Raw genomic sequence first — 26,814 nt, 5'->3', positions numbered from 1 at the left:
TTGGACGGGACCTTAAAGCTCATCTGGTTCCAACTCCCTGCCACGGGCAGGGACACCTTCCACTGGAGCAGCTTGCTCCAAGCCCCTGTGTCCAACCTGGCCTTGAACACTGCCAGGGATGGAGCAGCCACAGCTTCTCTGGGCAGTCGTCATAGTGACTCTTCATTTGATTAAACCTAATATAAGATAATACCATGGTTGTGGCTTATGTCTCTTGTGGCACATGTTTCTTCTCTCAGGGACTCTTCCTCCCTCTCTTCCTGGCAGTTCTAGTGCAGCAGTGAAATGTTTGAGATAGGAATGTGGCTTTCTGTATTTTCTGGGATGTTAAATAGATGATGTGAAACTCAGTGTGAAAAAGAAGCTGTTGCTGTGCAAATAAGAGATTGATGATCCTTTTTTTTTTTTTTCCAGCAATGAAAGAAATGGGTTTTCCTACCAGATATTTACAAATGAGAAATGGTTTTATCTGGACAAATAGATTGGCCTTAAAATGGTAAAGACACATTTATATGTCTAAAATTGCTTTTTTAATAAGAGTGCACAATTCCCCCCCCTCCTTGATGCAGTTAAACAGTAGAAATAATTTAAAACAGCCGGGGGGTGATACATGCTGTAGGTTGTAATCCCAGGATGATCTGTCATGTGAACTGTTAAGCAATGTTTTATTTCATCTCTGAAGCTGCCATTAAGTGTTTGGGAACTAGAATCATAGAATGGTTTGGATTGGAAAGGACCTTAAGCTCATCCAGCTCCAACTCCCTGCCATGGGCAGGGGCACCTTCCACTGGAGCAGCTTGCTCCAAGCCCCTGTGTCCAACCTGGCCTTGAACAGTGCCAGGGATGGAGCATTTACCACTTCTTTTGGCAACCTGTTCCACTTACCTGTATCTCTCTTCTATCCCTTTACAATATCTGTTTGCATTTAAAGTATGCGTTTCAATGGACCAATAGAAATAATTTCCTCCTTCGTTCAGTTTTTTACTTGGCAACTTGTTACAGTGATTTATGGGATTTAATTTTTATATGTGATGGTTAAGTTTGTTTTCCTTGATGTCAGCTTGGCTTACAGGAAAACCACAGTAAAAACAGACAGGTAAGGTGCATACAGTGAGCATTTCTTCATTTTGAAATCGCTCTTTGGTGAGAGGAATGTCTTTTGATAGTCAAACAGCCTTTAAAACTATGCTATTTCTTTAATTCCTATATGGCAACCCCCAAGATGTTTAACAGAAGCAGGATTAATCACTGTGTTATCTCAGCATCCAGATGAAGATCTAGTGCTTTACAAAGCCTGCTGCTCCATCAATTTGTCCTTTTGGTCAGATTCAAATTGAGTTCATTTTTATAGATTCAGTGCATAATCCTCTTCTTTCTCCTCCCTCATTCATTAACCAATTTGTTCTTGCTACTCCCTTTTTATTGAATGGCTAACAAAATGCTATGCTAGCTTTTCAAATTAATATCATCATTCCTTGTCATGGATGGGCAAAAAGCAAGCGTATTAATCCTTTTTACAGGTACCTTCTCTTCTTCCAGAGAGAAGTCCCATTTCTGCCCTCAAGATACTATGAAAAGAAAGGTTAAATAATATTCTTCAGAAGTTTTGAGCAGAATGTTTATGTATAAATCATAGAACCATAGAATCAACCAGGTTGGAAAAGCCCTTTAAGCTCACCCAGTCCAACCACTGCCCAGCACTGCCAAGGCCACCACTGACCCATGGCACTGAGGCCTCGTCTCCACGCTGTGTGAACACTTGCGGGGACGGTGCCTGCAGCCCTGCCCTGGGCAGCCTGTTCCAATGCCTGAGCACCCTCTGGGGCAGGAATTGTTCCTCAGCTCCATCTAAACCTGCCCTGGTGCAGCTTGAGGCCGGTTCCTCTTGTCCCATCCCTTGTTCCTTGGGAGCAGAGCCCAGCCCCTCCTGGCTCCATCCTCCTGTCAGGCAGTTGGAGGCAGCGATCAGGTCCCCCCTGAGCCTTCTCTTCTCCACACTGAACCCCCCAGGTCCCTCAGCCCTTCCCCATCACACTTGTGCTCCAGGCCCTGCACCAGCTCAGTGCCCTTCTCTGGCCCCTCTCCAGCACCTCCATGTCTCTCTTGTAGTGAGGGGCCCAGAGCTGAACACAGGATTCAAGGTGCAGCCTCACCAGTGCCCAGGGAAGGGGCACAATCATGTTGTGATCATGTGTCGCACACACCATGCCCTCTCCCTGCTGACACACTGGTGCTGATACAGGCCAGGATGCTGGTGGCTTCTTGGTTGTCTGGGCACACATACTCCTTTCCAGACTCCTTTGGATTATTTCTGGGCTGTTGGAGTATGTGCACTTAGTTGTATGACAGAACAAAAGACTTGTACTAGGACATGACATGGTACAAATATATGCCATGGATTAAAACGTGCTTATCTGACAGAAGTCTTGAAATACAGTACAGTCTCCTCCATTTCAACAAAGCAGTTTACTGGGTCTTGAAACCCTCATTCTGACTTCCATATAATAGGTGTGTACTCTCAGGTTAGGTTCATTTTGGCTAGACAGATACCCCCATGTCTTTCCTTTAGAGTACTCTTGTTACCTTCCTTTCTTTGGGTTGACTTAGAAGACTTAGCAGAAGAAAGGTTGGTTGAGGGATGGAGGGGATGGAAATCGAGAGCTATTTGTTTTACTAATGACCACCTGAATAATGAATTCAAATCCTGCTATCTGTAACTTTTGTGAGGACTCTTCAATGTGGAACATGGGTATTTTGTTTAGGAACAACAGCTGAAAGAAGGGGAACAAGCCAAGATGACAGTTTAGAAAGGATCTAGCCACCTATATCGATGAGTGGTTTTGATGTTGCTGTTGTATCATTTCCACTCTACTACTATATATATACTGGTTAAAATCAGGGCTTTGCCTGTTCAGTTTAAAGCAAGTTCTGAGACAAGGACCCTTCCTTTTGAAGTATGGAGCTGAAAATTAAGAGGGTTTGTTGTGAGTAGCGGCAAGATGACAGAATGGTCCATATAATGTTCCTTATGGCTGAAGTTGATTGTTTGATTTTGTAGACATTCCTTTTGGTTTTGTATAACTCCCCTTAATTTCATATAAATCCCATTTTATTGAGAGGGGTTGAGAATCTGGATGCTGAGTTCGGTTGGCAGAGCCTGTTCAGGAGTAAGTGGGGTATGTTCTAACATCTTAGAATCCTGGAATAATGGATAAGCTCTTTCTACTGCCAGATCTGTTGTCTCCCTCTTTTCCAGGCAGTTTTGTGATGATGGTATTTCTTGGGAATGGCAGGAGTGGGAGGAGGAGTGGAAGAAATTTTGAGTTTCTGTGTAACTGAGGAGAGGATTAGACCATGCCCCACCAATTTTTATATTCACAGCCATGCCCGACACTGGGTTTTACACTTGAGGATACTTAAGGGGGAGACACTTCTATGTCATGGGCAGGAACCCCTTCCACTAGAGCAGCTTGCTCCAAGCTCCTGTGTCCAACCTGGCCTTGAACACTGCCAGGGATGGGGCAGCCACAGCTTCTCTGGGCACCCTGTGCCAGCGCCTCAGCACCCTCACAGGGAAGAGCTTCTGCCTAAGAGCTCAGCTCAGTCTCCCCTCTGGCAGGTTCAAGCCATTCCCTTTGGCCAGTCCCTACAGGCCCTTTCATTATTTAACCTACAAAACATTTGTTTTTTATAACCAATTTTGAAAGCAGAACCTGGTTTCAGCTGTCAGCTTTGCTGTTTAAATTATAGGAAGGAATGGGAGAAGTTTAAACAGGGGAAGTTTAGATTGGATATAAGGAGGAAATTCTTTCCTGTTAGGGTGGAAATGGGTTGGAGGCACTGGAATGGGTTGCCCAGGGAGGTTGTGAATGCTTCATCCCTGGCAGTGTTCAAGGCCAGGTTGGACAAGGCCTTGAGTGATATGGTTTAGAGCGAGGTGTCCCTGCCCATGGCAGGGGGGTTGGAACTTGATGGTCTTAAGGTCCTTTCCAACCCTAACTATTCTATGATTCTAAGTTTGTCAGCTTTCATTTTTGAGAAGTTGCAGCAGAAGAAGCTGATACCATTTGCTTGTGTCACTGCTACTTGGTAAATATGGGTGATACAATCCAGTTGGGAGCTTGGCAGATCCACCAGCCTGTTTCTATTGTCTTGTGTGATGGTTGAATTCATATCACGTTTGTAAATACATAAAAAAACTATCATTATTTCTCATTTTCCTAATTATCCTGCAGATAAACAGTGGGGATCGTGACATTAGGAGAAGTAAGTGGCTTATGATTTTGCTTCGGAGAAAGAAACTCTTGCTGTTCCCTCTTTCTCCCCCTTGGGCTATGCAGCAGTAATAAATGAGCAAGTCCTGAGTACTTTATGACAGATAGGTAATGGTGCTATGCCTGAGCCAACAGGCTTGTTTCTGCAGCAGCTGTCAGTATTCAGTCATTAGCATCCCTTTATGGTTGCATTTCAAAGTCATTTCTGCTTTAGCATACATAAAAGAAAGAAGCTATGACACCGAGAGAAGAGTTTTAGGTGTAGGTGAATGGTTTTGGCTGAGTGCAGTGGTGGAGTATGTGCACAAGAAGGGTGTCAGTGAGGTGAAGATTGTTAAAGTAGTTTTACAGGTAAATACAGGTTGACTTCAAGTCCATTTCCTACCATGTGCCTATCTTAAAGCCTTTGAATAACCCAAGAAGGAGCTTTCTGCACTGTTTTGCTGGGTGGTTGTTATATGAATAGCCAAAAAACTTCTCCAATGTTTTCTCAGAGGGAAGCAAATTACAGTATGCAGTATATGGGTATGACTATATGCAGTTACAGCAGAGTCATTTGTAGCATGAAATTGAAGGGCCACCACATAGTCAGGTCATGACAGCAGACCCACAGCGATGGTTTAGTGCATGTGCTAAGAGAATTACTTCTGTAGAACATCAGTCAGTTTTTTAATGCTTCTGAAGAAGGAAGAGGAGTGTTGGAAGGAAGTATAATAAGTAGATACTATTTCTCTCTTAGTAATGGTGTCTTCTAAGTACTCTCAGATAAGTGGGTCAGTTGCATCTTTGTTTTACCTTGTAATAACTCGTTTAATAGTTTAATTTTCCTCCTCACTTTTATCTGCCTGTTTGAACATGAGAAGAAAAGCATCCCATAGTTATTTCTTTTGAAAGTAATGATGTTGGAAGAAGATACTGAACTTGAAAATTATTCTTTGAACATGCTACCTGCAAGTGAGTTCTTGTACAGCAGGAAAATAATGCCAGTAGTTTTCCTTTGCCATCTATTATGTCTTAAAAATTCATTTTGAATTTTTATATGAAGACATTTCACCTTAAAGAAGGTTTTCTAAGGCAAACCTTCATTTATTTGAGATAGCTTTTCTTGCTAGCCTACTTTGTTTTCCAGTTTTATTTCCTTATTCTTGTTAGTTTTGGAGGCTTATGGCAAAAATAAGCTGATGTAGAAGAGTAACTTCATCTTCTTGCAGCACTCCAGTAGAAAGCCAGTGGTCAAGATCCATCAAGTGGAAATGTAGTCAAGTAGTTTGTACCAAGGAAAGAGGGTGACCATGTAATTGCTGTGCGTCAGTGTGATAGGGTGTGTGTCTGCCTTCACGTGGGGTCACAACCCATGAAGAATCAAAGTATCAAACATTTTATGTCCTTATTTTGCTGATTCGGGGTTTTTTGGTGGTCAGCTGTGGTCTAATAGGGGAGTAGATACATTGAGGAGTAAGAGATGCTTAACTGGAAGATGAGCATGAAGTATCCTGACAAGTCTGAAATGCATTGATCCACTAATACTGTGCAGCATTTCCAGTGATATTTTACTGGACGAAGCAGATGCTGGAAAACCTTCACCCTTTTATGAACAGTGGCTAACTGGTTGTTGGAGTGGATGTTATGAGTTTGTATTGTCATTATTGCCCACTTTGAATTGCTGGCTGCAGTGTGCTCAGCCACATGATAACTTCTGCCTGCTTGACTTCTGTAGTACTAGCACACAGTCTATTTGTGTGTGTGTGTGACAGCACTGTTGGCTTTCCACAAGTATGTCTATCAGTCTGTTAGGAGTATTAAGCTTGTAAGGTCTCCCTAGAGGTGGTTATTTTTAGAGATTAGATATAATTGCATATATATCCTAAAAAATAAGGCCCTAGTCATTTCCAGTTGGGTACCTGCTCCTGGTGAAGTAATTTGATTGTGTTGGTCTTTATTTCTGTACCCTTGACTTGCATTGTAGGGATGGGATATAAAGCATTAACTGATCTGAGAGCACTGTAAATGGTTTTTTTCATTTAATACTTAATTTGCATTTGTATGTCTCATTTTAGAGGCCTGTAGCATCCATTGGCTGTGGAATATAATGGCAAAAGCTATGTAAAATCATCTGTTCAGAGAGTGCTGACAGGTTGGTGACGGAGAAAGTGTAAAGGTGATAAATATATTGGATTTAAAGATTGCAGAAACTGGGTTTGGAGCTGAAGTTCGACAGATAAGAGATATCAGGTAAAATAACTTCTGAAATGATGTTGTTGCTATCTTACTATTGGTATAGCGTATTTGACAGATGTTTTGTCAATTTAAAATACCAAATATTCTTCCTTCTCCTCTTCATCTTTCCAATGTCCTATGAAAAGAAAGATGTTTAAGTTCATGTAAGATTTTAGATCCTGATGACAGCATTATTACTGTTACTCCATGCTAACTAGTGTAGAAACCCAGGATGTTAATCTTGTCATGCCTTCTGTAAGCTTTACACGTTATCCTGAAAACAAACAGTTTTGACAGTTGGGAATTCTGAGTCAATCCATGTTTTGTATAGGAATATATTTGGGGTTTAGTTTTATTCTTTTTTGATGTGTGTGCTTCCTTTCCAAATCCTGTTCTGATTTTCTTAGACATATGGTTCTATTAGACTTTTCCCAGTACCCCATTTCTTAAATCTTCTGCCTCTTTCCACCTCTGCCAAACCTTGTAGCTTCCTCCTGCCCTTCCTCGGTCCGTTCTTCGTTTATGTCCATACATTTGAGTTATTTGTCTTCTAGTTTCAGCTTTCTTTCTCTGCAAAAGAACCACCAAGCCACCAAGGCTCATGTCACTGAGGTGTGTGAGCACTTGCAGGGACGGTGACTGCAGCCCTGCCCTGGGCAGCCTGTTCCAATGCCTGAGCACCCTCTGGGGCAGGAATTGTTCCTCAGCTCCATCTAAACCTGCCCTGGTGCAGCTTGAGGCCATTTCCTCTTGTCCCATCCCTTGTTCCTTGGGAGCAGAGCCCAGCCCCTCCTGGCTCCATCCTCCTGTCAGGCAGTTGGAGGGAGGGAGATGCCGAACACTATTGCTACTAATATATTAATAATATACTAATATATAATAATATATCACCACAGAACACTGTTCCCAGGATTTGACAAAAATGCATTGAATCTGATCAGTGTTTGTCCTTTTGTGGTTTCTTTTGCTGCTGTTTTTTCTCCCAAAGGCTTGCAGCCGTGGTGAAGTGTAATTTGATTTTATTGGGGATAGACAGAAGAGGCGCATTGAAATCGATGTGGTGGGCACCGCTCTCCCGGCAGCTATCAGATTCCTTGGAAACTGTGGGAATGCTCAAACTTCTCAGCAGAACAAAAGGAAATATTCTTTATTGTTAGTGAAGGGTTTTCTTTCTTTTTTTTGTCGTGGATGAAATGAATTTAGCTTAGGCCCTCAGAAAAGCTGGAGATGAAGCGTGTAGCATCCTTAACTCTTTTCTTGGTTCTGCCACTCCATAGCCTGGGGCTTTGTGGAGTGGAAAATGAATGGAAAGTAATTTTATTTGTGCAGAGGTTGACACAAGGCTTTTGTAGAGGTGGTGGAACAGTAAGGAAATAACTGCTGCTTTTCCCAATAGCTGACGCTGCAAGTCTGATCAAGAAAGTGGAGGAAAAATACATGGGTTCATTCACAGAGTAAGCTTTAGTGTCAGTTCAGGTTTGCTTTCAAGTGTGTGATGGTTAATTATGCAGAGGATGAACAGATCTAATGAGGGGAATCTCCTGCCTATGCTGCCTTAAAAGCCTAGTATTTAGATTATCTACTGCATAGAGACCTTGCTGTAAGGTCTTACCCACAGCATTGCTGTGCAGTCAATTGCAAGCAGAGGTACATTTTCCTGCCCACGTTTTCAGGTAGTTACAGGTCTAATCAACTGTGCCAGAACTTTTCACCCTAAGATCTCTTTCTAATGGCAGAGAAATAGGTGATTTTAGGATGTGATTCTGATCTGTTTCAGGTATCAACTTTATGATGAAGTAGATGATCTTGTTGAAGTGTCCATTTTTCTGTGTATGACTGTGTGGGCTTGAGGGGCTGTAGCTGAAATGCGGTTCACTCATTGGGTGTAGACATCTTAATCAATGAAGGTGATGTGCATCCAACCCATAGAAATATTGTAGTGGTGCCCACATCCATGTCACAAAAGGTTATAATAAATCAGAAATAGAAAGAATTGGATAATATATGAGAAAACTGGCTGGGTGGCCGCACACAAAGAGTTGTGGTCAATGGCTCAATGTCCGGCTGGAGACCAGTAACGAGTGGTGTCCCTCAGGGATGTTTGTTGGGACTGGTCCTGTTTAACATCTTCGTCGCTGACATGGACAGTGGGATTGAGTGCGCCCTCAGCAAGTTTGCCGATGACACCAAGCTGTGTGGTTCGGTTGATCCGCTGGAGGGAAGGAATGCCATCCAGAGGGACCTTGACACGCTTGTGAGGTGGGCTGATGCCAACCTCATGAAGTTTAACCATGCCAAGTGCAAGGTCCTACACCTGGGTCGGAGCAATCCCAGACACAGCTACAGGCTGGGCAGAGAAGAGATTCAGAGCAGCCCTGAGGAGAAGGACTTGGGGGTGCTGGTCCATGAGAAAATGAACATGAGCCGGCTTCAGTGTGCGCTTGCAGCCCAGAAAGCAACCGTATCCTGGGCTGCATCAAAAGGAGCGTGACCAGCAGGTCGAAGGAGGTGATCCTGCCCCTCTACTCTGCTCTCGTGAGACCTCACTTGGAGTATTGTGTGCAGTTCTGGTGTCCTCAACATAAAAAGGACATGGATCTGTTGGAACAAGTCCAGAGGAGGCCGCGAGGATGATCAGGGGACTGAAGCACCTCCTGTATGAAGATCGGCTGAGAAAGTTGGGGCTGTTCAGCCTGGAGAAGAGAAGGCTGCGTGGAGACCTCGTAGCAGCCTTCCAGTATCTGAAGGGGGCCTATAGGGATGCTGGGGAGGGACTCTTCATTAGGCACTGCAGTGACAGGACAAGGTGTAAGGGGTTCAAACTGAAACGGGGGAAGTTTAGATTGGATATAAGGAGGAAATCCTTTCCTGTTAGGGTGGTGAGGCACTGGAATGGGTTGCCCAGGGAGGTTGTGAATGCTCCATCCCTGGCAGTGTTCAAGGCCAGGCTGGACGAGGGCTTGGGTGATATGGTTTAGTGTGAGGTGTCCCTGCCCATGGCAGGGGGTTGGAACTTGATGATCTCAAGGTCCTTTCCAACCCTAACTATTCTATGATTCTATGATTCTATGAAAATGAGTTACAATGAATAAACCTGGAGAGGGGCTTTTGACAAGACACTGTGATGATAGGACAGGGAGAATGGCTTGAACCTGCCAGAGGGGAGACTGAGATGAGCTCTTAGGCAGAAGCTCTTCCCTGTGAGGGTGCTGAGGCGCTGGCACAGGGTGCCCAGAGAAGCTGTGGCTGCCCCATCCCTGGCAGTGTTCAAGGCCAGGTTGGACACAGGGGCTTGGGGCAAGCTGCTCCAGTGGAAGGTGTCCCTGCCCGTGGCAGGGGTTGGAGCTGGTTGAGCTTTAAGCTCACTTCCAACCCAAACCATTCTGTGAGTCCATATAAGAACACACTTGTTTGTAAATCATTTGTGAAGAATTGGTGAGAGTTAGCAGTTTTGTAGTTGTTTGGTTTCTCCTTTGTGATGTACATTCTGTAGTTCTGTTTTTTTAAGCTTTTAACTATTTACTGTTAAAATCCCTTTGGTCCCCTGGGAAATCACAAATCTCTATTCACACACGTTCCCTGAGATTGGAGCATGTTCCGTCAGATTATGGAGTGAGTGATTGTGGCCACAGGGGGAATGAAAGTTGATCTAAGTGCATCTTCCCGCAAGGGTGATTTGGATGTCAGTGTCAGGTTGTCTGCAGTTTTCGCTATAAGGACTTCCTCAACTTTCTAAAGGAGCTAACAGCAGTCCTGTGATGTGATTTACTTCAATTTCATGCAGTTCAACAGTTCTCGGTAGGATACTGTGATAGCACTTGAAGTAAAAAACTAAATAGGTGGTATAAATAATGCCTTCCAGTTAGAGTTTATACAGAACAATTGAAAAGTAGTTGCATGTCATAATTGGGGATGGGTAGAGTGCAGTGCCGAGAGTGGAGCTGACAACAAAACACAGAACTTGTACTACTACTGAGAAGAAAAAAAGCTATTTTATACTCCATTAAACTGTTACACATCATAAATAATTTATGCTCTGCTTGCTCTGTTCTGTAGCAAAGATAAGCCAGTCATTTTAGGAGCCTTTTAATGAATATAATAGTGCTCCTGACTTTCTCTGTAACTGAAACCCTGTTCCTCCACTATTCCCTTGGTCATTATATGTATGTAACCGGGTTAATTATAGGAATACATTTAAAAGTGAGTCCTTGGGTCTTGCTCTGAATTCCACAGGTATCTAAGAATTGCTTGAAAATATATGTAGCTTTGTTCAGTTTATTTACTCTAAGAAGCTTATCTGGGTTATTTCTGTCATTGGCAAAAGGGTGTAAGCACCTCATGTAATGTTATGGGGATGTCTGTATCCCTGGACTGGAATATTCATTATTACCCCACAGTTTATACTAAACTGGTAGATAATGCATATATTTCCTCAGTCAGACTTAAAGGTTTTCTTGCTGTTTGGTGTTCTTAAATATATCCTTTGGCTTGTTAGTGAAAATTTCATACTTCCCCTTTAGCTTAATGATCATTGTAAACCATTGAAATCCCTCAGCGATAAAAATGATCTTTTAGGCTACATCATCTTTAAACCAGGGAGTTTTAAAGTTGGGTTTGGCTCTGATTTTCAGACTTGTAGATAACCAGCTCTCTATTCAGACATTAATATTTATCTTGCATAGAGTTTGCTGCTTCTGAGCACGTTCCTTGTGTATTTTACGGGAACGTGCTACATGTCCTGAAACTCTAAATAGCTGAAATGGTGCTTCACTCCGAGTTGCCTCATTTGCTTTTGATAATGCAAGTATCAAATGTGCTATTCCTAGCAGGTAACAGTCTATTCAGATGAGTGATTCACTAGAAGAGTCTTGGACTCCTCTTTCTCTTTCAGTAACACTGCTGGAGTTAAGCCTGTATCCAGAGAGTGCTGTTAGTAGAAATTACAGTTCAGGATTTGGTATAGGCCTTAAACTTCTAATTGAAATGGAAAGTTTTCTGCCATGAGCTGAAATGTTTTCACAAAGAATCTTCTTTCTGACCATCAGTTCTTCTTTATTCTCCTACACAAAAAGCAGCCCCTGATACTCCACTGTTACAACTGATAGAACAATTGCTACTTCAGTTTAATGCTATTTTAGCGTATTTAGTGTTGACTTTCAAATGGTGGCATAGATTTCATTCCTTTTTTTTTTTTTTTTTTGGTGTGTTCTTCAAAATATTTTTGAATAGCATTAATAGGTCTTGGCAATTTAAGCATCACCTTAAGCTTGTCTTGCGATAAAAGAATAATCAAGCAGTTCTGGCCTCTTTGAGGGTGTGTAGTTCTCTCTTACGTTTCCTTTTGTCATTACCCTCTCTTTAAAACATTTGGAACTTTGCAAATGGGATAAAATCATGCAGAAAAGAGTTGAGAGAGAATGAAATTCCTGATGCTGTGCCAGGAGATTACTTTGACTAGGAACTGTCCTCTGACAAATTAGCGATCGTTCCCTTTATGTAGTACATTGCAGCAACAGCAACCAGCATATTAAATCTTAATCAAGAACAATGTTTCACTAATTACAGGAGCGAGTTTCTATATTGGATAAATTGCTGTTTGTAAATGTTGGATTATATTAACTAAACCAGCTAATTACCAGCAGCAGAATAAACATAAGGTTTGCTAAAAGCTTCCATCCGTAGCTTGGAGCAGTTGCTGCTGCCTCATACTTGAGTCAATGTGGAAAATAAGGTAATGACATTATAAATACATTTCTAATGCAGGACAATTTCTTCTGAAATGCATGTAAGTATTATTGCTTTGCTATGAAATATGATTTATTTAATGCATTTCAGCCCCCATAATATTAAGATATAATTGAGATGGGGAAGGGGGGGAAATTGCATGCAGTCAGAGTCTGCATGAAAGTGAATCATGGACTAAAATGGTTGTAATTTTCAAGGCACTTAGGGGAATTGTGAAATTTGTATAATGCAGTCTTTGGTTTAACAAATGGGAAGAAAACAACGGTCCAGTCTTTCAAGTTGTATTTGACTTCAAATACGGATTTGTATGCTAATGGAAGTCTGGCTTGGGATGAATCAAGAGTTATGCTAAAATTCAGCCCCCCTCTCATGAGTAAGAAATGGATCCAGATCTGTTGGAGATGGACTTTTGTAGTGAGTATTCAGTAAAATAGCAGACAGCGGGTATAATTTGGATAAAGCCACTAATAACAGCCATACAAAGGGAATGAATGATAACAGAAATGATGCTGGTGATCCTAGATGGGAAGCATTTAAATGGGGCTGGGGATTCTAATGATTATTGCTTTCAAAAGGCTGAAAATCACAGGTCTTGGCTTTATGCTTTAATTACCTACAAAACAATTGCTGGTGATTTCACTAAATCACAGAGCTCCCAAACAAGTAACACCAGTAACAGCAGCTATGCCTGAGCAATTCCTGTTTTCTTGGTTAACATCCATCAGACTGTTTAACCAAACATAAATTGCCAGTTTGAAACAACTGGGTGGTGTGCATTGTCTTCAAGCATATATTTGGGTTCAGAGATGTAGTAGAACTGGTAGTAACCCATAATTCCGTGGCAATTTTCACTAGATCGTAGATGATAAAATTAATGCTTGTAAAATAAAGCCATTTTCAATTTTTTGATATGTAATAATTAAAGTTCTCTTGAAGAAATGGCTTCATGCTTTGAAGGCATCAGTAATTTCGTCTGTCAAATATATTAATAATCCCACAGAATATAAATCATATGCCATTGCACATAACTTCAATGAGCACCGAGGACTGAAGCTGAAGTGGAAAGTCAGTCAGTGTCTCATGCCTATCATTTACTGCCTGGACAGACTCCAGTCTCTTTGAGGAGCATCTTACAGTAATAGTAGTGGAAATAAGTTAAAGGCTCCAGGAGCTCCTCACCTTAGTAGAGGTGAGTGTCCCTCACCAATTGGCCTAGCAGCAATTCATGTCAACTTCTCTAATTTTACTTTGGGCAACATCTCTTTGCTGAAAGAGCACTAGATCCACAGGAACAACTCCATAAGCATGGCAGAGGGATCAGTAGCCTGTTCAGTGGGAGCAGCTGGACTTGAAGATGATGTTGAGTCTTGTTTGACCCAAATGAATTTAAATCTCTTTGAATGATTAGTTACTTTGTGAGTAGTAAAGGATGGAAAATTGTGTGAGCCTCTCTTATGTTCATAGAATCATAGAATGGTTTGGGTTGGAAAGGACCTTAAGATCATCCAGATCTAACCCGCCTTCCATGAGCAGGGACATCTTCCACTAGACCATGCTGCCCAAGGCTCTGTAAAGCCTGGCCTTGAACACTGCCAGGGATGGGGCATTCATCACTTCTCTGGGCACCCTGTGCCAGCGCCTCAGCATCCTCCCAGGGAAGAACTTCTGCCTAATCTCCAACCTGAACTTCCCCTGTTTCAGTCTCAACCCATCACTCCTTGTCCTATCACTGCAGTCCCTGATGAAGAGCCCCTCTCCAGCATCCCTGTAGCCCCCTTCAGACACTGGAAGCTGCTCTGAGGTCTCCACGCAGCTTCTCTTCTCCAGGCTGAACAGCCACAGTGTTCTCAGCCTGTCTCCATAAGGGAAGTGCTCCAGCCTCTGAGCATCCTCCAGATTGCTGGATATAATAATTCCTTTAATAAAGGAGGACTTGGAGGCTGACAAGCCACATTGGTTTTATTTTGTTGAATTAATCAAAACGCATGGTCAAAGTGAATAATAAACCAGAAAGAATTGGTAGCTTGACTGAAAGACCACGGCTCCCTTTGCCTCTGTACACTTCCTGTATGCTGTTGCCAAGAGATTTTGTGAGGATTGATTAAAATAGTTTGAAATAAGGCACTGTCTGTAGAAGTTCAAAGTAATTGGTCTAAGTACTTTTATTAATAAAGAGAGCTTCCATAGAATGAATTCTATCTTGGGGGCTCTCAAAGGGCTTTTACAAGTTCAATATATAATTAAGTATATTATCTCACACTATTCACAGCAATATATTTTTTTGATGTGCTAGAACGCAGCAGCAATTTATGGTGTGAAGATCTATGTGAAATTTTGCTGTTAAATGAGGAAAAATACAGAACTGGTATTGTTAAAATTCGGTGTACCAAGATGACGTAGTGCTAGACAGAGCAGAAGGAGGAAGACCAGGGTAAGTTCAGCCTAAAATGAATCAGCCATATGAGTTTAGTCAGGCAGGGCAAATAGTGCTTTCAGAATAGAGGACATTGAATTAATGTCCATTATGGTCTGCAGCTTTGTGTGGAGCTTTAATGACTTCTAGTCAGGGACTTAACTATATCTAGGAGTAGTAATTGCTTTTAGTATAGTGCACTGGGTAACATATTTTTGTGTTATGTCTGATCTGATTTAGCAGTTGATACGTATTTGGGACCAGCTCTGTGTGGAAGCACTATACTGAGCAGGGTTGTTGTGGAGCCACCAAATTCTTAACTTTGAGTTAGTGGAAACAGCCAGAGCAGCACATGATAGGACAAAAGGTGATGGGTTTAAACTGAAACAGGGGGAGTTCAGGTTAGATATACAGAAGAAGCTCTTTACTGTGAGGGTGCTGAGGCACTGGCATAGGGTGCCCAGAGAAGTTGTGAATGCTCCATCCCTGCAGTGTTCAAGGGCAGGTTGGAAAGAACCTTGGGCAACATGGTCTAGTGTGAGGTGTTCCCCATGGCAGGGGTTTGGATCTGGTTGATCTTAAGATCCTTTCCAACCCTGTTTTATGATTCTGTGATTAGATCATGGTGGAAGAAGCAGCTGCAAGCTGAGGTTGCATCAGAGGAACTGAAAAGTGAAGTCCCCTCAAAAAAACTGTTCTCTGGCTTGAGGTGTTCAAGAAAATGAAGGGTTGATATGCAGATGGGTGATGTGGTGGCAGAAGCCCAAAGGATGCATGGATTTATTAGTCCATTGAATAAATAATAACAAACATTGTCTTAGTAGCCTTATACAAGCTTTTTTTTTTTTTGTAGTGTTTTGAATAGACTGATTTGGTTCTCTTTCTGTAGTCTCTCTTTGTTCTATCAGTGGCTTTTCCCTCTTTTGTCCCTCCTGGGGATGCCCAGTTCTTTACTAAAGACTACAAGTGATGGCCCAGCCTTATTTGGACCTGTCAGTCCTGCCTTACGAAGTCTTGTACTTCATGGAGGGCCACGAGAATGATCAGGGGACTGGAGCACCTCCCATATGAAGATCGGCTGAGAAAGTTGGGGCTGCTCAGCCTGGAGAAGAGAAGACTGCGTGGAGACCTCAGAGCAGCTTCCAGTATCTGAAGGGGGCCTATAGGGATGCTGGGGAGGGACTCTTCATTAGGGACTGTAGTGGTAGGACAAGGGGTAATGGATTAAAACTTAAACAGGGGAAGTTTAAATTGGATATAAGGAGGAAATTCTTTCCTGTTAGGGTAGTGAGGCAATGGAATGGGTTGTCCAGGGAGGTTGTGAATGCTCCATCCCTGGCAGTGTTCAAGGCTACGTTGGACGAGGCCTTGGGTAATATGGTTTAGAGCGAGGTGTCCCTGCCCATGGCAGGGGGTTGGAACTTGATGATCTTAAGGTCCTTTCCAACCCTAACTGTTCTATGATTCTATGATGCTTGCCTGCTGGCCAGTCAAGCTGCTGTAATAGAGGTGACCTCTGAACCGATGTCCCCTTCGACTGCTTTCTCTCCTTCCTCCTTAGCTGTATCACTTGATGGGGATGGTCCATGTAGGGCAGCAGCAGGTTTCTTTATCTTGGTGAGAACATGCTACAGGAGACATGCAGCTGGTTGATGCCAAGCCTGTTTTTCTTAGAAGCCTCCACCTCACCAGCAAAGGTCTGTTGAAAAGCAAATTGAAGACACTTTGTATTTCTACACCAAAACAATTTTCTTGGAAATTATTTCTAATCTGAAAGCTTTTTTCTTGTAATTCAAAGGGGATTTTGTGCTTTTCAAACCTTCAGCTGGTGCTTGTGACTCCACGCGTAGTAGGAAATGAGCTGCTTTTCTCACAACGCCTACTCACTCAGTAGGAGTCTTGTTTTGAAGCGTATGAATGTGGTTTCACGTGGTCTGCTTTAGTGTATATGAGTGTCTATATTTGAGCTTCTCACTTTGTCATCATTGATGCAATACTGAAGTACACTGACTGGGGGGAAATAGAGGTTTCTCTTTACTGGGTGAATGATGTGCTGGGTGAAATGAGTTTCTAAATCCAGGAGGTAGTTCTTACACTGTGTCCCCAAATGCTAGGTTGTTACTACAGATAAGCCTGGGGGTAGCACACTGATGTCTGAGGGACCGTGTGCTAGCAGTGCTCTTTAATCTGCTGTCTTAGTGATGGTAGGGGATGGAGATCCACGTGGGCAGCAAAGACAGAAGGATTACTGATGTGCTTCCATGGTTTCTAACACCTTAAAATGGTCATGTAGGAATTAGGGCTTCTCCCCGTAAAAGGTGGCTGGATCTATAACCCAGCTGAAGTACATCTTCACCAGTGCACGCAGCGTGGCTAGCAAACAGGAGGAGCTGGAAGCCATTGTGCAACAGGAAAACTATGGCATGGTTGCCACCATAGAAATGTGGTGGGATAACTGGTAAACAGGAGAGCTGCCATGGATGGTTATAAACCCCTTCAGAAGTCACAGGCAAGGGGGAGAGATGGTAGGGTAGCCCCACAACTTAGGGAGTTATCTGATTGCCTAGAGCTTGATGCTGGTGACAATAGGATTGTTTATGGGTATGAATAAAATGCAAGCCGGAAAGTCAGGCTGTACCTGAAATCCTGTGCTCACTTTTGTTCCCTCACTACAAGAAAGACATTGAGGTGGTGCAGCGAGGCAAGAGAAGGGCACGGAGCAGGTGCAGGGCCTGGAGCACAAGGGTGATGGGGAAGGGCAGAGGGACCTGGGGGGTTCAGTGTGGAGAAGAGAAGGCTCAGGGGGGACCTGATGGCTGCCTCCAACTGCCTGACAGGAGGATGGAGCCAGGAGGGGCTGGGCTCTGCTCCCAAGAACAAGGGATGGGACAAGTTTGCCGATGACACCAAGCTGTGTGGTTCGGTTGATACGCTGGAGGGAAGGAATGCCATCCAGAGGGACCTTGACACGCTTGTGAGGTGGGCTGATGCCAACCTCATGAAGTTTAACCATGCCAAGTGCAAGGTCCTACACCTGGGTGGGAGCAATCCCAGGCACAGCTACAGGCTGGGCAGAGAAGAGATTCAGAGCAGCCCTGAGGAGAAGGACTTGGGGGTGCTGGTCGATGAGAAAATGAACATGAGCCAGCTTCAGTGTGCGCTTGCAGCCCAGAAAGCAACCGTATCCTGGGCTGCATCAAAAGGAGTGTGACCAGCAGGTCGAAGGAGGTGATCCTGCCCCTTTATTCTGCTCTTGTGAGACCTCACTTGGAGTATTGTGTGCAGTTCTGGTGTCCTCAACATAAAAAGGACATGGATCTGTTGGAACAAGTCCAGAGGAGGCCACGAGGATGATCAGGGGACTGGAGCACCTCTCATATGAAGATAGGCTGAGAAAGTTGGGGCTGTTCAGCCTGGAGAAGAGAAGCTGCGTGGAGACCTCATAGCAGCCTTCCAGTATCTGAAGGGGGCCTATAGGGATGCTTGAGAGGAACTCTTCATTAGGGACTGTAGTGATAGGACAAGGGGTATTGGGTCAAACTTAAACAGAGGAAGTTTAGACTGGATATAAGGAGGAAATTCTTTCCTGTTAGGGTGGTGAGGCACTGGAATGGGTTGCCCAGGGAGGTTGTGAATGCTCCATCCCTCGCGGTGTTCAAGGCCAGGTTGGACAAGGCCTTGGGTGACATGGTTTAGAGCAAGGTGTCCCTGCCCATGCAGGTGGGTTGGAACTTGATCTTAAGGTCCTTTCCATTCTATGATTGCACTTGCGCTCCTTCAGAGCAAAGACAGTTCCGTTGAGGAAAGTGAAGGGGACTTACAAGGCAATGTAACACATCTTCCTCAATGTGTGCGATTGCTTACCTGTATAATGAATGTTCATAACATTGCCTTTTCTTTTATTGGATGGTCTTTTGCTTTGTGAGATACTGTAGTGAAAGTTAAAGGAATTGGTAGTAGAATTACCAGTTAGTACCCAAATAACTGTTAGTAATGGCAGTTACAGAATCTGTTTGGGTTGGAAAGGACCTTAAGAATATCCAGTTCCAACCCCCTGCCATGGGCAGGAATGCCTCACACTAAACCATGTCACACTAGACTCCTTCCAGCTTGGCCTTATGGAATAAAGCTGTTTGTCCTTCCTGCCCCGTATTCCCGAGCAGTGTAGTGAAACCATTTTTCATTTGCTTAAAGAACAACATCTCTCAAATATAGTTTAGACGTCAGAGTCACTGCTCTAGGTGGGAATATGTGTGAGTTCTTAGAATAATGCTGAAAATAGGAAGTGTGAAATATGAATTTGAAATGAGTGCATGCATAAATTTGTGCGTAAGGGGGTGTATTTAATAGAATCCCAGGCTGGTTTGTAGTGGAAGGGACCTTAAAGCTCCTCCAGTTCCAACCCCTGCCACGGGCAGGGACCCCTTCCACTAGAGCAGCTTGCTCCAAGCCCCTGTGTCCAACCTGCCCTTGAACACTGCCAGGGATGGGGCAGCCACAGCTTCTCTGGGCACCCTGTGCCAGCGCCTCAGCACCCTCACAGGGAAGAGCTTCTGCCTAAGAGCTCATCTCAGTCTCCCCTCGGGCAGGTTCAAGCCATTCCCCTTGGCCTGTCCCTACAGGCCCTTGTCCCAAGCCCCTCTCCAGCTTTCCTGCAGCCCCTTTAAGCACTGGAGCTGCTCTAAGGTCTCCCCTTCAGGAGCCTTCTCTTCTCCAGGCTGCCCCAGCCCAGCTCTCTCAGCCTGTATGATTTTTGGGTTCGACTTGATATTTCTGCAAAATGGAAAAGCTTCCAATATTGAAAATAGTTTAAGTTGCTTTTTTGTTTTTTTTTTGTAGTTTTATACTGCTAGAAGCAATGCAGAAATAAACCCAAGCTTTAGGCAGCAACAAAACGCAGTGTAGCTTTCTAGAGCAGGAAGCCAGTAAGAAATACATAGAACATCTCTATAAATGTGTATAGTTTGACCTGTCATTTTAAGATTAAACATTGTATTTTCAACCTTTTCCATGTCGTGATCTCCCCTCGCTGGACTTCCTATGTTGTTCCCATCAGTTTGGAATCCCCCATGTGGCAGTTCCCTGCAGTGCAGCAACCTCCTTGCTTTTATTCTTTGCGGGAATCATAGAATCGTTAGGGTGCAAAGGACCTTAAGATCATCTAGTTCCGTATCTTGTCATATATGGCAATCAGAAGGGATGGAGGGGGTATAAATGGGGAGGCTTTACTTGAAGGGACAACTATTGCAGAAAGCAAAGAGAGAATGTGTTTTCTTTTCCCTATTTGTACGTATTCTAACTTTTTTCTGCTTGGGGTGGGAAATGATTTTAAAGCTGGAGGGTGTGATAATGTGTAAAATACACCCAAATTTAGCTATAATACATATTTACTAATAGACTTGGCTGTTCTTTATTTTCTAAAATACTTGTGTTTTCCTTTGGAAATTCAAGTTGGGTGTAGGAAAACCAGAGGGAAGGTGGCTCAGGCTGATAATATCTTGTACCTCAGAAGAAAATGAGTACTTTTTTAGCAATAAAAAGACAGTTTTTTGCAGCACTATGCCCAAGTAAGCGTGTGCATGACATTCAGTTTATCAGCTTCATTCCTGCAGTAGGGGCTCTGTAGAATCCCTTGTTTCCTCAGCATAAAATAGCTTGGGTTGGAAGGGACCCCCCCAAAGGTTGTATAGTTCTAACGCCCCTGCAATGATGGGTATTTGATTTGGGGTTAATTTCTTCATGTGCCCATGAAGAGCTCCATATCCAGGTTGATTTTGTGAGAGTGGAGGTTTTATTGCTCAAAGGGCTTCTCATGTAAAGTACTTAAATATGTGCAGAATTACCTGGAACTGGCTTTTTTCTGGCTCCCGGACTCAGTCGTTGGAGGCGGTTTTTTTGCACAGAACTTGCATTTATATATGTAAAAATATACATTTATATACAATGTATATATCTAAATTCCTATATAAAATATAAATATATATTAAAAAATCATATATATGTTATAAATTTTATGTGTATAAAATTTTCCTTGTATTTCTCAACCTGTAATGTTGGTGTAGTTTTAAAGGACAGTTTTGTTTCCATCAGCAGTTCTCACATATTGGTTATTAGCTCAGCAAAATTAATATGAAGGGCTGCAGCTCATAATAAGAATTTCTTTGAGGAAACCAGCCTGTGACCTCCAACTGGTGAGTGCAGATGATAGCTCAGATAGCAGTGATTTTGGAGAATAAGCTTCAGCAAACTGAGCCTTCCTTCCATCATCACGTCTCCTGTATTTAATTTCCTATCTACATGCCCTTCCATTATCATTTGGGTGTAATCCGTGTAATAGTTGTCCATGTGGTAGTTAATTTAACACCAGCTTCTGTATTTTGGTATAAAAAAGAGATAAATGGCCATGTTGTGGATGTACTGAACTTCACAGCCTGGTTCCCCCATTCTTGCTATGTGTTTCATATTTACAGTGATTCAAAGCCCTTTTGGGAAGCAGTTGAGAAGAAGGACCTGAGATGGGGGAAGAGAGCTGTAGAAAACTTATAATTCCTATTTATTTTTCACCCTCTGACTCTTCTAAACACATTTAATCCATGGGGTGCTCTGCCCTGCTTTCATCTGTTAGCAGTGCTTTCCATTTAAGCATGTCACTTTGCTGTTTCTGTTACAATGAAGATCAAAGTGACACAGGTTCACCACAAGGGTTCAGCAGCTCTTTTCAGGCCTGGACCTTCAAGTAATAGGATTAAGTTAATTTGTTCCTGTCTTAGATCTCTCTCAAGGCGTGGGGCTCTTGGATGTTTGGTTATTATTGCATGCTGAGTGCTTGCTTTTTTTATTATTTATAAAGAAAAATATACTCCACAGCTCTAAAAAAAGACTGTAATTTGTTTAAAGCATTTTTAAAAAGCTCTGCTAACGAAAATCACTCAAATCTCCTAAAAAAGGAGCATTTCTAACTCAATTCTTTGGCTTAGCAGAGGGCTGGAGCAGCTCTGTTCTAGAGCCAGGCTGAGAGAGCTGGGCTGGGTCAGCCTAGAGAAGGCTCCTGAAGGGGAAACCTTAGAGCAGCTCCAGTGCCTAAAGGGGCTGCAGGAAAGCTGGAGAGGGGCTTGGGACAAGGGCCTGTAGGGACAGGCCAAGGGAAATGGCTTGAACCTGCCCGAGGGGAGACTGAGCTGAGCTCTTAGGCAGAAGCTCTTCCCTGTGAGGGTGCTGAGGCGCTGGCACAGGGTGCCCAGAGAAGCTGTGGCTGCCCCATCCCTGGCAGTGTTCAAGGCCAGGTTGGACACAGGGGCTTGGAGCAAGCTGCTCCAGTGGAAGGGGTCCCTGCTTCTGGCAGGGGTTGGAGCTGGAGGAGCTTTAAGCTCCCTTCCAACCCAACCCCTTCTCTGAATCCACGATTATTTCCTTTCTTTATGGAGCATTTCAGGAGTTTCAGCTCCACCACAGTGATTTCAGACAGGAGAATGCCTTTGCACTTTGACTCTTAAGCCGCAACCTGAAGCAGCGTTTTGAGGTCTCCCATTCCCAAGTGTAGGCAAGGGTGGCATGTAGATTATTTTTCCTGTGAGTGTACAAATACATGAGCATTTGGGGCTGGAAGCAGTAGGTCAGAGTAGAGTCAGGGTTTATGATAATGGGTTTTATTGACTCACTGCCATAATACGTTATTGCAAAGAGTGCTTGCGTTAAGCCATGCTCACCAGTAGTGGGAATAGTGTAAAAATAAAAGGGGGAATAGCCTCACTCTCTGATATGGTTCTGGTATGATACTGCTAATAAGCATATTAATTTGATAAAAGTTTAATACTTAGAACAGTGGGAAAGTTTGTAGCCATAATTTCTCCTTTAAATCTAAATTTTCTTGCCACAATAGTTTTATGGCTATATAAACCTTAGTGAGAAGAGAACACAAATTATTAACCTCTTCTGTTTAACTTAGTCTCTTAGATGTTTTTATTCCTTTTTATCCAGAGGGGTTTTCTCATACCAAGGCAATCTTTGCATTGCTTACAAGAGTAATTATGCATTTCTCAAGTTCTGTATCTTTTTTTCTCTATCTCTGGACATATTAGAAATGATTTTACTTCAGACATCATGAGGAAAGCAGCAGCATGGTTTTATCTTTAATTTCTTCTTTGCCAAGTTGGACGGGGCTTGGGGCTAAAGGAGCTTTAATGTCTCTTCCAATTCACACCATTCTGGGATTCTATGCTGCAGAGCTGGGCAACTTTTGGTCTTTCTTCTGTGGTACTTGTTTTGCTGGTAGGGTAGGGCTTGTTTTTTAACCCTGTGGGAATGGAAAGAATCTTTCTGGGCAGAGACTGGATGGAGCAGCCCTGAGGAGGACTTGGGGGTGTTGGTTGATGAGAAGCTCCCCATGACCCGGCTTCAGTGTGTGCTTGAGCCCAGAACACCCCGTGCAGTCCTGATCCAGCTCTGGGGCAGCAGCACAAGAGGGACGTGGAGCTGTTGGAGCGAGGCCAGAGGAGGCCATGGAGATGCTGCGAGGGCTGGAGCAGCTCTGCTCTGGAGCCAGGCTGAGAGAGCTGGGCTGGGGCAGCCTGGAGAAGAGAAGGCTCCTGAAGGGGAGACCTCAGAGCAGCTCCAGTGCCTAAAGGGTGGTTTTTAAGGTTCCATCTAACCCAGATCAGTCTGTGATTCTGATTCGTATCTCTAACATGAGTTTTGGTTTCCCCAGCAGTAGTAGTGATGCTGGTTCCAGTTCTTTCTCTCACTTGCTTTGGGAGGAATAAGTCTCCTACCTCCTCACCCACCTTCCTAGCCGTATTGTAAAGCTTTCAGATCTTCTGTCTCCTTTTAGGGGAGGATTATAACAGCTCTCTACATATTGTTGCAGGTTGGATACAAGGAGGAAATTCTTTCCTGTTAGGGTGGTGAGGCACTGGAATGGGTTGCCCAGGGAGGTTGTGAATGCTCCATCCCTGGCACTGTACAAGGCCAGGTTGGACGAGGTCTTGGGTGAGATGGTTTAGTGTGAGGTGTCCCTGTCTGTGGCAGGGGGGTTGGAACTTGATGATCTTAAGGTCCTTTCCAACCCTAACTGTTCTATGATTCTATTCTATGATTCTGTGATCCTTCTGGGTTTCCCCATTTTGCCCCTAATAAATTCTTCCACATTTATCACTTTTCCGTGTCTTATCACTTATCACAGTCATTACCTGAGAATAACATCTGAAGAGGTTCAGGTTGCCTGAACCAGGAGATGAGCTGTGATTGTGGTTATAACCACGACACTGTGGTACTTACTCTCAGATGAATGGCTTTTCTTTGTGAACCTCTGTATATCTACAGGCAGACAGGAATACAGTGTTTGTCAGAGTTATTCCTCCCATGCATGTTAGATGAAAAACTGTAGTTATATGGAGAGAAGAAGAAGAGGTCTTGCTCTTAGGCAGGTCAAAAGACCCTGGCTGTACCTGAGCTTACACTTCCCAATCGAGCTGTTAGTTAGTACTGTTTCTATGCACATCATCCTTTGGAGCCTGCAGTTATGAGGGTAGATCTTTGTCTATCTGTCTTCTGATTTTGTTTGTTGTTGTGCACAAAATGCATTTAAAAGCCTGTTGCTGCTTCTTGGCAGTTTGGGAATGCTTGTATTAACGGTTTGGAATTTTGGGAGCTGAACAAAGGGAAGATTAATCAAATACTGGGCATCTTTGATACTCAGTCTTATATTAAAACCAACCAACCCTCCCTGCAGATGAACCAAGGTCCTAGCCTTGGTCCCACAAAATTCACTGGTAGATTTCAGATATGATCCTGGTATCATTTGGAAACTTTATACATGGATTAGAATGGAAGAAGTTTGAGGCCTCAAAAAGAAACTGCTTTTTAACCAAGTGCCAATTAGAAATGTTCACCTAATAGCATGTGGAAACCCTTTGCTTTTGTCTTAATCCTTTAATTTTGAGAATGAACGCGCAAGAACTTCACTGTTGAAATTTTTGGGTTCAAGGTAGGGTTTTTGTGTTTATATAGACACATATATGTTTGTATATATATATATATGCATATATATGTATAGAGACACACTCACACATATACGTCCCATCCCTGGCAGTGTTCAAGGCCAAGTTGGACACAGGGGCTTGGAGCAAGCTGCTCTAGTGGAAGGTGTCCCTGCCTGTGGCAGGCGTTGGAACTGGGTGAGCTTTAAGGTCCCTTCCAACCCAAACCAGTCTGGGATTCTATGGTATAAAAATGTATGAATGCATAAATATGTATTTGTATGTATTTTATATATGAATATATAATAATATATAAATACTTAAATATTTACACACACACATACAAAAATGTTTGTAGTGATATACTTGGGGTGGGAGGAAAAGAAAAAGCCTGTTTGCCTAAACCAGGTATATTTGCTTTCAAGCTTTTCCTTTTTATGTAATTACACCCAAAGCCCTGCCTGCATTTCTTATACAAGTCGCTTAGCCAGAGCTACACTATGAGCTCTGCTTCACTTTGGGTGTCCTGAATGTGAAATACTTCCAACATTCCCTGAAGATGTACTTGTTTGCTACTAGAATGTATATTTTGGTGTAAAAATATGTTTTCTAGAATACTTCTTTAGTTCTTAGAGTAAAAAAAGCTTTTAGCAGCAGTAAGGGTGCTAAAAGGTAAGAACAGTTTGCACTGGAAACTCCAAAAGTTGGAATGAGCTGCCACTTTTGAGGGTGTATTCAGAACCAAAGATGTGGTTCAGAAGAAAGCACTTTGTTATGGGGGCAATGCAGTGATGAATCCAGGCTGTTCTTCCTCCTGTAAGCTGCAGGTCAGGGATCTGGATGATTCCTGTTCTGATGAGGGGCTTGCCCCCTTCCCATCCTGCTGCCCCTGCCATGTTGAGCTGCCTGGAAGTCAGCACAATGGAGAAGGAGGAATGGTGACCACAAAACCTCAGAGCAGCTTCCTGTATCTGAAGGGGGCTACAGGGATGCTGGAGAGGGGCTCTTCATCAGGGACTGGAGCGATAGGACAAGGGGTGATGGGTTCAAACTGAAACAGGGGAAGTTCAGGCTGGATATAAGGAAGAAGATCTTCACTGTGAGGGTGGTGAGGCACTGGCAGAGGGTGCCCAGAGAAGTGGAGAATGCCCCATCCCTGGCAGTGTTTAAGGCCAGGCTGAACAGAGCCTTGGGTGATATGGTTTAGTGTGAGGTGTCCCTGCCTATGGCCGGGGGTTGGAACTGGATGAGCTTAAAGTCCGTTCCAACCCTAACTATCCTGTGATTCTATGAAGAACTCACAGCAGATGTACCTGATATAGCCCAGATCTGCAGCTCAGTGAAAAAATAAACAGTATGAAAATGACTTTTTGTTAAGAGATTTTAAAAAGAAAATCCAGGTTTCTCTTAATTGTTTTACAGTTTAAATTTCAGGGAAATCTGCTTTGCCCTTTTTTTGTTCACTCCACTTAAATAAGAGGAGATACAAGGCTCTTTCCCCATCATTAGAAGAAATAGTGCTTATTATTTATTTCAGATTAAGGCTTCCTAAAATCAAACAAGACTCTAATTTTAATTTATAGGAGCTGAATTTATGTGGCCATGTGGTATTCTGCATAAGGTAGATTCCTGCCTTCATCTCTCCTGTGAGTGTCTATGTGGGACTCAGACTGTATGTCACAGGCAGTAATAACACTTGTGCTTCTACAACAGTTACCTTGTCAGTATTTCAGTGCCCAAATGCATTTTAACTTCGGCATGTAAATATATTGCTTCCTCCACCTATAAATAGAGGTTGGAAAGTGGAATATTGAGCCTAATAGTGCTCAATAACAGAAGGAAAGAAGTGAAAAATAGTCACTATGCAAGACAGCCTGTTAAATGTGGAAAGGTAGATATAGATTATTGAAGCTGACATTTGGTTATGGGTATTGGGGAACCTAATTTCTATAGGGGGGCTTTAGATGCTTCACTGGCAGGTCTTGAGACACTGGTGTTATGTCCCGTTGGAAAACAGTCTTCCATTTCTTTAGCACCTTACTGGGGTAGAGTCAGTATTAGCTTAAGTTAAAGCATGCTACTTGCTGCAGTGGTCAATGTGGGTTTTACTGTGTTGTGTCAACTGAAACCCATCTCCTTACAAGAGGGACGTGGAGCTGTTGGAGCGAGTGCAGAGGAGGCCATGGAGATG

General features: G+C 43.2%; 1 protein-coding gene and 1 long non-coding RNA gene across 3 annotated transcripts in view; one reads left to right on the top strand and one right to left on the bottom strand.

Moving 5' to 3' along the window:
- Nucleotides 1–26,814, top strand: part of CHCHD3 (coiled-coil-helix-coiled-coil-helix domain containing 3) — a 162,655-nt gene that overhangs the window by 53,698 nt on the left and 82,143 nt on the right. The window lies entirely within an intron of this gene.
- Nucleotides 8,645–26,814, bottom strand: part of LOC133208740 (uncharacterized) — a 220,258-nt gene continuing 202,088 nt past the window's right edge. The window contains exons 2-3 of the long non-coding RNA XR_009724506.1: nt 15,702–15,778; nt 8,645–9,133 (exon numbers count right to left, since the gene is read on the bottom strand). This is a non-coding gene — a long non-coding RNA (uncharacterized LOC133208740). The remainder of the gene's footprint in view (nt 9,134–15,701; nt 15,779–26,814) is intronic.

Source organism: Neopsephotus bourkii, unplaced genomic scaffold (assembly GCF_033783945.1).
Source record: "Neopsephotus bourkii isolate Nb327-2 ecotype Australia unplaced genomic scaffold, CSIRO-AGI_Nbou_v1 NB_281, whole genome shotgun sequence".
Taxonomy (NCBI): domain Eukaryota; kingdom Metazoa; phylum Chordata; class Aves; order Psittaciformes; family Psittacidae; genus Neopsephotus; species Neopsephotus bourkii.
This window is presented reverse-complemented; position numbering and strand designations above follow the sequence as displayed.